This window comes from Bubalus kerabau, chromosome 23, assembly GCF_029407905.1.
Source record: "Bubalus kerabau isolate K-KA32 ecotype Philippines breed swamp buffalo chromosome 23, PCC_UOA_SB_1v2, whole genome shotgun sequence".
Lineage (NCBI taxonomy): Eukaryota > Metazoa > Chordata > Mammalia > Artiodactyla > Bovidae > Bubalus > Bubalus kerabau.
The window spans coordinates 20,834,329-20,846,355 of NC_073646.1; the positions used below are offsets into that span (position 1 = coordinate 20,834,329).

Consider the following 12,027-nt stretch of genomic DNA (forward strand, 5'->3'; position numbering starts at 1 on the left):
AAATAATTATATTGTATACCAGAAACTAATATAATGTTACATATCAATTAAATCTCAAAAAAAAAAAAAAAACCACCCTTTTTAAAGAACTGAATCTGTTGTATGGCAGAAACCAAGGCAATATTGTAAAGCAATTATTCTCCAATTAAAAATAAATAAATTAAAAAAATAAAAAACGAATTGAATCTCTGGGGAAAATAGCAGTAAATTATAATGGACATTTTTAGAAATTAATTGGTCATACTTTTTTTTATTTAGTATTGCTTCTATTTGTTCCTGAGGGGGCCAGTAGTGATCACCATAGTCTTTAATGTTTAAACCACAATATTTCTTAATCCAGCCCTGCTCTCCACAGATGCAGTGCCTCCCTATTATCTTGGTTTCAATTGTGGATACCAAAATATTAGTGTGTAAATACACCTGTGTATATATCATAATATACACAGGTGGAACTGGCTGATAAAACTATGGATTCTAACAGAGAAGGAAACCATCACAAACCTAAAGAAACCTGTGATGGGGAGGGGTAAATATGTTAGTTAGTGCCAACATGGCCCCAGTATGAGTATCAGCGGGGTGTCCTCTGCTGAACAATTAAGAAAATTTGTGAAGCAGCTCAAAAATGTGTGCTCCTATTTACTATGTTGAATTGCATGTGTGCATATAATTTTTTAAAACAATAATCCTTGATGTTTTGTTTACGATTCATCCTTTATATTTAATGCTTGACAGTTTGAAAGAGCTTTCATCTATATGCTCCAATACTTAATTCTCAGGACCACTCTTACACAGGGCTTATTATTATTTTCATTTTTAAATGAGGAAACTGGGGTTGTCTAACTTGAAAGAGTGGAGGAAGGTGGGGGTTACTGCTCTGCAGGTGGATGAGATGCCCCAGGCCCACTGGCCCAAACATGACCCATGGGTTATTTCTGCTTTTCTGCTCCTTGGCCACGGCTTGGGTTGAACTCTGGGACATATCTCAGTCTCAGATCCACAAACCTTGGACCAGTTGGGACTGGCAGCCCTTGGGATTTCTTTCTTCTCAGTAACATGCTTGCATTTAAATTCACCTTCCCCTCTGACTTTCTCTGAGAAATCTGTTCTTAGCAGAAGGAAAATAGGCTTTTACTGTTGACATAATCTAAATCTTTTCTCTACTGACAAACCTTAGCTTGTGAAACTCAAAAGCAAAATCAATTTCTTTGTTTTCTGAATTTCTCTAAATCATCTCTTTCCCTGGTTATAGAATGTCTAAACCCTCAGATGGGGGCAGTATGGGTCACTGTATCAGAAACTTCCTTCCTCTCAAGTGTCTTTAACCAATGGGAAAGGAGATGGCACCTCCACCCAGCAGAGAAACCAAGTCCCCATGAGGGTTTTTGAGGCTTCCCAGATAACCCACCCTTCATGAGTTTCTTTTTTTTTTTTTTTTTTAATACTTTTCATATTTTATTTCATTTTAAATTTTTATTGGGAAATAGTTGTTTTACAATGTTGTGTTAGTTTCAGGTGTACAGCAAAGTGAATTCGTTATCCATATACATATATCCACCCTTCTTAAGATTCTTTTCCTGTATAAGTTGCTAGAGTATTGAGTTTCCTGTGCTATACAGAAGGTCCTTATTATCTATTTTATATGTAGTAGCATGCATATGTCAATCTCAGTCTCCCAATTTATCTCTCCCCCCTTCCCCTCTAATAACCATAAGTTTGTTTTTTACATCTGTGACTCTATTCCTTTTGTTTTTTTAAGCATTTGTTGTTGTTATTTAGTGGCTAAATTGTGACCAGCTCTTTTTGAGACCCCATGGACTGTAGGCCTCCAGGCTCCTCTGTCCATGGAATTTCCCAGGCAAGCATACTGGAGTAAGTTGCCCTTTCCTTCTCCAGGGGATCCTCCCGACCCAGGGATCGAACCCACGTCTCCTAAATTGCAGGTAGATTCTTTACCCGTGAGACACCTGGGAAATTTCATTGTTTTATCAGTTGACAGGGCCTAGAAGCAATAATACCTCAGTATCTAGACTACATCTGGTACCCAGATCTTGTTTCCTTATACCATTCTCCAAAAAAGGGCCCATGACGCCTAAGATAAACGGCAAACTCTGGAACAGGAAACATTTGAGATGAACCTGGAGCATCTTTTGGTGCCACAAAGTGAGAAGTGTTTAAAAACAACCACCACGCAATGATGGAGGTATTTGAAAGGACACCTGAGCCAGCTGTCAGAGCTCCCAGTGGCTAAACATACAACACTTTGAACAAATTATTACTGGATTATGTCCCAAAATGAATATCCAGGAGTCCATAGTGGTATAAATAAATTTAGTAAATGAGGGAAGAGACTAATTTCTTTGTATAGTATTTCAATTAACTGATGTAAACATTTCACCCTTAAGAATATCACAACTCCACATTGCTATATATAAAATAGACAACTAATAAGAACCTCCTGTAATAGCACAGGGAACTCTACTCAGTACTCTGCAATGACCTTCGTGGGAATAGAATCTGAAAAAGAGTGGATATATGTGTATGTATAATTGATTCACCTTGCCCTACAGCAAACACTGACACACCGTTGTAAATCAACTAGACTCCAATAAAAAAAAATTTTTTTAAGTGTATACAGTGACTTCATTCCAAAGCATACAGTACTGAGGAGGGGGTGTGACTTTCTAGTGGAGAAACCAGCAAATAAGACCTCAGCCAGGTGATCAAGGTTAACATCAACAGGAACAAGTCATGAGGATAATGTGTACTTTTTTTTTTTAGCCACACTTGGGGGATATTAGTTCCCCACCAAGGATAGAGCCTGCCACCCCCTGCATTGGAAGGGCAGAGTCCTAACCCCTGGACCTCCAGAGAAGTCCTGATAGCCTGTACTCTTGATGTGGAAGAGAATGGCGCTTTACCTCTGCGGTCTTCCTTTCAAAATCCCTTAAGATTCTAAGTCCCCAAATCCTAATTATGAAAAGAAATCAAAGTAATCGAGAAACTTTCTACAAAATGCCTTACTCAGAACTCGGGGGTCATCAAAAACAAGGAAAGTTTAAGAAGCTGTCAAAGCCAACAGAAGTCAAAGGAGATACAATGACTAAATACAATCTCTGAGGGATCAGCTTCCTCATGCTGCTTAATAATCCTCACAGGTATAATGGAAGAAAGTTCAGTGGCTGTGAACTTCGTGCCTGTCAAGACCTGCCCTGTTCCTCTTTAGCCTCAGGATGATCTTCCTGTTTCGTGTCCGACTCTTTGCAACCCCATGAACTGTAGCGCAGCCAGGCTCCTCTGTCCAAGGAGTGTCCCAGGCACGAATACTGGAGCAGGTTGCCATTTCCTTCTCCAGGGGATCTTCCGGACCTAGGGATTGAACCCGTGTCTCTTTCATCTCCTGCATTGGCAGGCAGTTTCTTTACCACTGAGCCACCTAGAAAGCCCAATCCCAAACTGAATATTAATAGTAGGCCCTTCATAAATTGTTGTTGAATAAGTAAATAAACAAGCACAAAAACTAGGCAGGAGGTGGATCAGTGAAGCTGGGACCTCTAGGCTGATAAGCCCCGCTGGGGCGGGGATCTCGAGCCCCCAGACCCTCCATAAGGTCCCCTGACACAGTTTCTACCAACAGGGATTTATGGAGTCAGCCTGAGCTCTCTGCAGACCAGAGAGGCCAGAAAGGGACCCTTCCTAAGTGAAGTCTTGATTAAAATCCCTCCCCCCCCCCCCCCAACCTAATCTCTGTCGCTGGAAGGTAAAGATGCCCACTCCCTGGGCCTCAGGCTTTGAAGCCTTAAACCAAAGGCGCAGTCTGATGAGAGCTTCTTAAAGTATGTCAGATGCTTTACCATGAAAATAGGGAGACGTTTTCGTACTTTTAGGTAGCAGGATTCGTGGGTTTGTGTATTATGCTAAAGGAGTGAGGTGCCCCGAGCTGCAGTTTCCTCCTTTCCCCCTCCCTTCCTCATTCCATTTTTAAAAAAGAAAAAAGAGCGTCAGAAGGTTAAAAAACAAACACACACCAAAAAATGCTAAGAGTAACTGGGACAGGATGATTCAGAAGTTGAAAAAGTGAAACCCGCAAGGTGTGGCAGCGGTGGGATTCGAACCCACGCCATCGAAATGACTGGAGCCTAAATCCAGCGCCTTAGACCACTCGGCCACGCTACCTCCCGCTCTCAGCGTCTTCCACACGTACTATATTAGTCTCATGACGCGGCGCCTCGCTCTCTACAAACCCTGCCTCCATTGTTCTACGTTTGCCAGATATCAGCCTGGCGTCTCTGGCGCCAGTTTCCACATACTAACCTCGTGGCTTCCTTCCGGGCTTCGGAATCGGAGTGCTCTCGTTATCCGCAGTAGTAAATGCAGTCGGGACGCAGCATTAAAAAGGGGAAAAAAAGGAGTTCCAAAATGTTAATAGTCAATCGTCATCTATGTTTGCGTTTGGGTTTCCGTGAGGCGACATACTGCCTACGACCACGTGGGGGCAGTGTTGCACTGGCGCTTGCTCAGGGCCGAGCTGCAGGTCCGCGCGGAACCCGGTTTTCGGGGAACTAAGGGTCCCCATCCTGTGGACTCTCTAGTCCTTCTGCAGCCTTGGGCGGCCCCATGGCCTGGCACTTGACACTGTGATTCCAGGAAGGAATATCACTGAACGCTTTTACAGATCATTGACTTGTGTAGGCTCCCTCGGTCATCACGAGTATCCACTTTGTTTTACAGAGCGGGGAACTGAGGCTCAGAGAGGCTAAAAAATTTGTGTTAGCTGCCCCAGGTAGAGCCAGCATTCCTGACGCTTCCAAGATCCAGTGTTCTCCACGTAGAAGACTATTTTCAGTGAGATAGTAAAAACACTGTAGCCTTTTCTGCCTCTACTGCCGCCATGGAGCCGGTGAAAAAGCCTGTGGGGAAGCGCGTCAACAAAAAAAGCAGTAGATCCTGTCCTAAATTTACCTTGAACTGTACCAACCCTGGAGAAGATGGAATCAAGGATGCTGCCAGTTTTGAGTAGTTTTTTTCAGAAGAGAATCAAAGTGAATAGGAAAGCTGGGAATCCTGGTGAAGGGGTTGTAACAATCGAAGAAGCAAAGACAGCAACATTTTTGTAACTGTGCCTTTTTCCAAAAGGTATTTGCAATATGTCACCAAAAATATTTGAAGAATAATCTACGTGCTTGGTTATGTCTAGTTGCTAAAAGCGAAGTTACAAATTGCTACTTACAGATTAATCAAAAATGAAGAGGAGAAAGGTAAGGACCAAAACTCAATTATCTGAAATATTTTGTGTAAGATCTTGAATAAATATTGGGAACCAAAATGGTGGTTTTCCTTATAAAAATAAAATGCAGTAAATTCAGAGCAAATACATCACACATCAACTTCCAGTTCCTGCCACCCAGAATTCATTTTGTTCAACTTTTCTGAAAGATCACCCCGTGTGGCCACAAGGAGGAAGCAGAGATCTCTTTGGGTAAAGTGAGGGACCGTGTTAGCTGCTCAGTTGTGTCCCACTCTTTGGGACCCCATAGACTATAGCCCACCAGGCTCCTCTGTCCATGCGTGGAATTCTCCATGCAAGAATATTAAGAGTGGGTAGCCATTCCCTTCTCCGGGGGATCTTCCTGACCTAGGGACCCAACCTAGGTCTACCTGCCTTGCAGGCAGAGTCTTTACCATCTGAGCCACCAGAGAAGCCCCTCTTTGAGTAATCCCCCAACAAATGACTCAAAGTCTTCTCCAGTAGTTGGACTATTTGCTAGCAGGAACTGTAGCAGTGAAGAACAAACCTGACTCCATATTGAATCTATTCCTTTAGCTCTAACCTTTGTGTTCTGTCGCCTGTGCTCAGTCACAATGGCTCTGCATCTTTTGTAAAAGGTTGTTGCCTACAACCCGAAATATACAGGATATCCCCTTCTCAAGGCTCTGATCTTTAAAGGTATAACATGCTTCCATTCATAAGGCAAGAGAAAGTTGCAGAACAGAGAATAACATTTGTCCTGTTGGAGGTTTATGGGAACTTTTTGACCTGACCCATATGAACAGTTGGAAGAACAAAGGATTCTGGCGCCAAGAAATTTGCAACAACCAGCCATCCCCCGCTTCCTCTTTTAGGATAAAAGAAACCTGAATTCTAACTCGAGTAAGGTGGTTCTTTGGAATACTCGTCCACCGTCTTCTCTGCTGCTACCGCTAAGTCACTTCAGTCGCAGCCGACTCTGTGCGACCCCATAGACGGCAGCCCACCAGGCTCCCCTGTCTCTGGGATTCTCCAGGCAAGAACACTGGAGTGGGTTGCCATTTCCTTCTCCAATGCATGAAAGTGAAAAGTGAAAGTGAAGTCCCTCAGTGGTGTCCGACCCTCAGCGACCCCCATGGACTGCAGCCTACGAGGCTCCTCCATCCATGGGATTTTCCAGGCAAGAGTACTGGAGTGGGGTGCCATTGCCTTCTTCAGTCTTCTCTGCCTGCGGGCTTTCCAAATAAAGTTGCTGTTCCTTGGCCCAGAACCTCCTCTCTTGATTTATTGGCCTGTTGTGTGTGTAAGCAGTATGAACTTGGACTCCATAACACAACCCTAGCCCTTCCCACTCTCTCTCTCTGATAATTCAAGTGAGCATTTATCCAGCACCTCCTAGACCAGATAAGGCAAAAATCAGGTCTTCTGGGAGAAAAACTGTTTCCAGAGCTGCCTGAGAACCCTCATGCCAGTTGCTTCAACAGAACAAAAATCCAGTGGGAGCAAGGCCATGACTTATCTGCTCCAGTGAGCAGGCCTGACTCCCTGCAGGCCTCTGCAGAAGTGCTGACTCAGCTTCCCTGGTGTGTTCTGCCTTAAGGGTGAGTCTGGGAGGACAGTTCCTACGCAAAAGCCAGGCCCAGGCAGGCAAGGGTGGGGAGGCCTTGGAAACCAGGGCAACTGGACTCTGTTTATCTTTTGCTTTTTTTTTTAAAGTGACAGTTAAAAATAACTTTTGCTAAAGTAATAAATACGTGTTTCTTATAGAAACTCCAGGCCAAAAAAGAAAAGTGCAAATAAAAGAATAAAATCATCTTTAATTTCTCCACATAGTTAAACTCTGCCAACACTTCAGTAAAGAAAGGTGCTTTTCTGTGGCGGATTCATTTTGATATTTGGCAAAACTAATACAATTATGTAAAGTTTAAAAATAAAATAAAATTTTTTTAAAAAAGGTGCTTTTTTGTCTTTTTAAATGTGAAATATAATGTAATGCATGCTCATTGTAAATTTTTTTCAAATGTCAAATCTGTATAAAATTAAAGGGAAGTTCTCTTCCTCACTACTTCCCTCCTTCGAAACCAAATCCCACAACTCATTGTAATGAGTAACAGTTTAGCTGTATCCTGCTAGATCTTTTCCTATGCATTGAAAAAAGTAAAAGTGTTAGTCATGTCCAACTTCTGTGACTCCATGGACTATATAGCCCACCAGGATTCTCTGCGGAGAAGGCACTGGCAACCCACTCCAGTACTCTTGCCTGGAAAATCCCATGGACAGAGGAGCCTGGTGGGCTGCACTCCATGGGGTCACTAAGAGTCGGACACGATTGAGTGACTTCACTTTCATTTTTCACTTTCATGCATTGGAGAAGGAAATGGCAACCCACTCCAGTGTTCTTGCCTGGAGAGTCCCAGGGATGGAGGAGCCTGGTGGGCGGCCGTCTGTGGGGTCGCACAGAGTCAGACACGACTGACATGACTTAGCAGTAGCAGCAGGATTCTCTGTCTGTGGAGTTCTCCAGGCAAGAACACTGGAGTGAGTAACCATTCCCTTCTCCAGGGGACCAACCCAGGGATTGAACCTGGGTCTCCTGCATTGCAGGCAGACTCTTTACAGCCTGAACCACCAGAAAAGCCTGTAACAGTACCGGGGCAAACGTATCTAAAGGTCCACACACGCCCCACCTAATCCTGGAATTTGCCTTGTGCAAGGGAAAGAAAGACACTGTCCAAAAGATAGAAGAGTAGTCATTTCATAGCTTCTGCTAGTCTTTCTGTAGCTACAGGTAGGTCATTGAATGGCCCTGTGATGGCTTTGTACACAGTAGGCCCTACACCTCCTGAGCCAGGGAGGACTTCCAAGGATTTTTTTTTTAAGTTTCTGCTTAAAAGCATCCCATTGTGGTTCCGGGGGGTGGGGTGAGGGGGATGTAGGGGATGAATAGATGAAGGGTTTTTAAGACAGTGAAGCTGCTCTGTATGATACTAAACATAACACTTGATGCATGTCACTGTAAATTAGACCAAACTCATAGAATGTACGGGACTTCCCAAGTGGCACAGTGGTAAAGAATCCACCTGCCAACGCAGGAGATGCAAGAGATGTGATTCCATCCCTGGGTTGGGAAGATCCCCTAGAGGAGGAAATGGCAACCCACTCCACTATTCTTGCCTGGAAAATCCCATGGACAGAGGAGCCTGATGGGCTAGTCCCAGCAGGCTACAGTCCATGGGGTTGCAACTTGCAAAGAGTCAGACATGACTGAGCACTCGTGCACATAGAAGGTATACAACCAAGAGTGAATTCTAATATAAACTGTGGGCTCTACCTGACTGTGATGTGTCAGTGTAGGTTCGTTAATTGTAACACATGGTGGGGGATGTTGATAATGGGGGAGGCTATTCTTGTCTTGTGTGGGGGCAGGACGGATACAGGAAATCTCCCGTACCTTCCATTCAGTTCCACTGTGAACCTAAAACTGCTCTATAACTCCCAAGGCCTCCTGTGGACAGGGAATCAGAGCAGCCTGCACTTAGAAGCATTTTGTTCCCATGGCATTTGTGGCTGGAGCGGTTCTCCAACCCTCCCTGAGCCTGTGGGCGGATTACTCACATCCTTTGAAGTGGGGAGCAGCCAGGTACCTAGACTGGGCTAGAGCCCTCTTCCTGGTGAGCTCTCTTCTGAGTCACACCCTGAAGCACCCTGAAGATACCGTGAGCCCTTTTTTGAGGCTAACAGTTTCATCGTGATATAATTCACATATCATACAAGACCCCTCTTTAAAGTGTATAGCTCATTGTTAAGTATAATTATGCAACCATCCCCACAATCAATTTTAAGATATTTTCATCTAAAAAGGAACACGTGTTAGTAGTCACTCTCCATTCCCCACAAACTCCCTTCCCAGCCCCCCAGGCAACCACTAATCTGCCTTCCATCTCAAAGAATTTCCTTATTCTGGCCATTTCATATAAATGAAATCGTATATCTGTTGCCTTTTGCGTCTGGCTCCTTTCACTTAGCATGTTGTTTTTAAGTTTTATCCATGTTTTAGCATTTATCAGTACTTTACTCGTTTTTATTGCTGAATAATATACCCCATTTTAATTATCCATTCATTGGTTGATGGACATTTGGTTGTCTTCACCTTTCTCCTATTGTGAATAATGCTGCTGTGAACATTTTTACAGATGTTTTTGTGCAGACATATGTTTTCATTTCTCCTGGATATATACTGGGGAGTGGAATTCCTACGTTATATGGTAACCCCATGCTTAATTTTTTTGAGAAACTGTCAAGTGGTTTTCCATTTTCCTGCTTGCAGTGAATGAGTTTCCCAGTTTCTTCACATCCTTGCTGGCACTTGTTATCTGACTTTTGAGTATAGCCATCCTAGCGGATTCAGTTTTGAGTTGCATTTTTCCAATGACTAATGATGTTGAGGATCTTTTCATGTGCTTATTAGCCATTTGTATATCTTCTTTGTAGAACTGTCTGCTCCAATCTTTAACCCATTTTGAAATTGAGTTATCTTTTTATTATTTGAGTTATGAGTTCTTTATATATTCTAGCTATAAATCCCTCATCAGATATATGATTTATGAATATTTTCTCCCATTCTCTGAATTGTTTTTTCACTTTCTTGATGATATTTTTTGCATCCTGTGGGTTAGTGAGTCCCGTGATTACTCTGCTGGAGGGAAAGAGAGGGGAAAAAAAATCCTGGGGGCAGGGAGAGGGGCTTTTCTAATACAAGTGGGGATTTTGTCCTTCAGTGCTTGGAGAGGAGATGTTTGTCCACATGAGAGAAGAAAGGGCAGGCTTCAGTACATGGAGTAAGGCTTGGAACTAGAGTGCGCCAAGAAACACTGTGAGCGGTTTATTTTTCCTCTTGGATACTATCAAAATGAGGGTACAGTTTCATTTCTACCCTTCTATGTTTAATTCTGTTATTCCACACTCTTCAGTAAAGTCCGAACAGCTTTATGTGGTGGTTAACTGGGGTGATTAAGGATCAAGTTAAAACCAAGAATGATCTGGTTCACATCGCCTTGCTTCTGGGTCTGGGGCACCTGAAGCTCCTGGAAATGATACCTTCAGTGCAGACTCTTTGTGACCCCGTGGACTATAGCCCGCCAGGCTCCTCTGTCCATGGGATTCTCCAAGCAAGAACACTGGAGTGGGTTGCCATTTCCTACTCTAGGGGATCTTCCTACTCCAGGGGATCAAACCCGCATTTCTGCATTGAAAGTTGGAGTTCCACCGCTGGAGCCACCTCGGAAGCCTTCAGAGTGCAACTCAAATGTCATCTCATCAGAGAATCCTTTCTAACTGCATTTGCCTTTATAATCTCTTATTACCCCTTACAATTCTCTCTCATAGCAAACCCTGCAGTTTGTATTGGGAATCATAACTGCTTAATTGCTTTAAGAACAAATACCCACAGATAAATAACAAGGATAGCACAAGAAACTATATTCAATATTCTATAATAACTGATAATAGAAAAGAATGTGAAAAAGAAAAAAAATATATATATATATCATTTTGCTGTACACCTGAAACTAACACAATTGTTACACAAAGTGATTCAGTTACACACATATATACATATTATTTTTCAGATTGTTTCTCTATTTTATATATAGTAGTGTATATCTGTAAATTCCTAATTTATCCCTTTCCTCTTTGGTAACTTTTATGAAAAGGCAAAATGATAGGATGCTGAAAGAGGAACTCCCCAGGTCGGTAGGTGCCCAATATGCTATTGGAGATCAGTGGAGAAATAACTCCAGAAAGAATGAAGGGATGGAGCCAAAGCAAAAACAATACCCAGTTGTGGATGTGACTGGTGATAGAAGCAAAGTCCAGCCCCCCAGGAAACCACTAATCTGCCTTCCATCTCAAAGAACTTCCTTATTCTGGCCATTCCGTATAAATGAAATCATATATCTGTTGCCTTTGGTGTCTGGCTCCTTTCACTTAGCATGTTGTTTTTAAGTTTTATCCATGTTTTAGCATTTATCGGTACTTCACTCCTTTTTATTGCTGTTAAGAGCAATATTGCATAGGAACCTAGAATGTCAGGTCCATGAATCAAGGCAAACTGGAAGTGGTCAAACAAGAGATAGTGAGAGTGAACGTCGACATTCTAGGAATCAGCGAACTAAAATGGACTGGAATGAGTGAATTTAACTCAGATGACCATCATATCTACTACTGCGGGCAGGAATCCCTCAGAAGAAATGGAGTAGCCATCATGGTCAACAAAAGAATCCCAAATGCAGTACTTGGATGCAATCTCAAAAACGACAGAATGATCTTTGTTCATGTCCAAGGCAAACCATTCAATATCACAGTAATCCAAGCCTATGCCCCAACCAGTAACGCTGAAGTTGAATGGCTCTATGAAGACCTACAAGACCTTTTAGAACTAACACCCAAAAAAGATGTCCTTTTCATTATAGGGGACTGGAATGCAAAAGTAGGAAGTCAAGAAACACCTGGAATAACAGGAAAATGTGGCCTTGGAGTACAGAATGAAGCAGGGTAAAGGCTAATAGAGTTTTGCCAAGAGAACCCACTGGTCATAGCAAACACCCTCTTCCAACAACACAAAAGAAGACTCTACACATGGACATCACCAGATGGTCAACACCAAAATCAGATTGATTATAATCTTTGCAGCCAAAGATGGAGAAGCTCTATACAGTCAGCAAAAACAAGACTGGGAGCTGACTGTGGCTCAGATCATGAACTCCTTACTGCCAAATTCAGAC

At 42.8% G+C, this 12,027-nt stretch overlaps 1 non-coding gene across 1 annotated transcript; it reads right to left on the reverse strand.

The window, feature by feature from the left end:
• Positions 1–4,091: 4,091 nt before the first annotated feature.
• TRNAL-UAG (transfer RNA leucine (anticodon UAG)) lies at positions 4,092–4,173 on the reverse strand. Its single transcript has one exon. It is a non-coding gene; the product is annotated as a tRNA-Leu (tRNA).
• Positions 4,174–12,027: the final 7,854 nt, after the last annotated feature.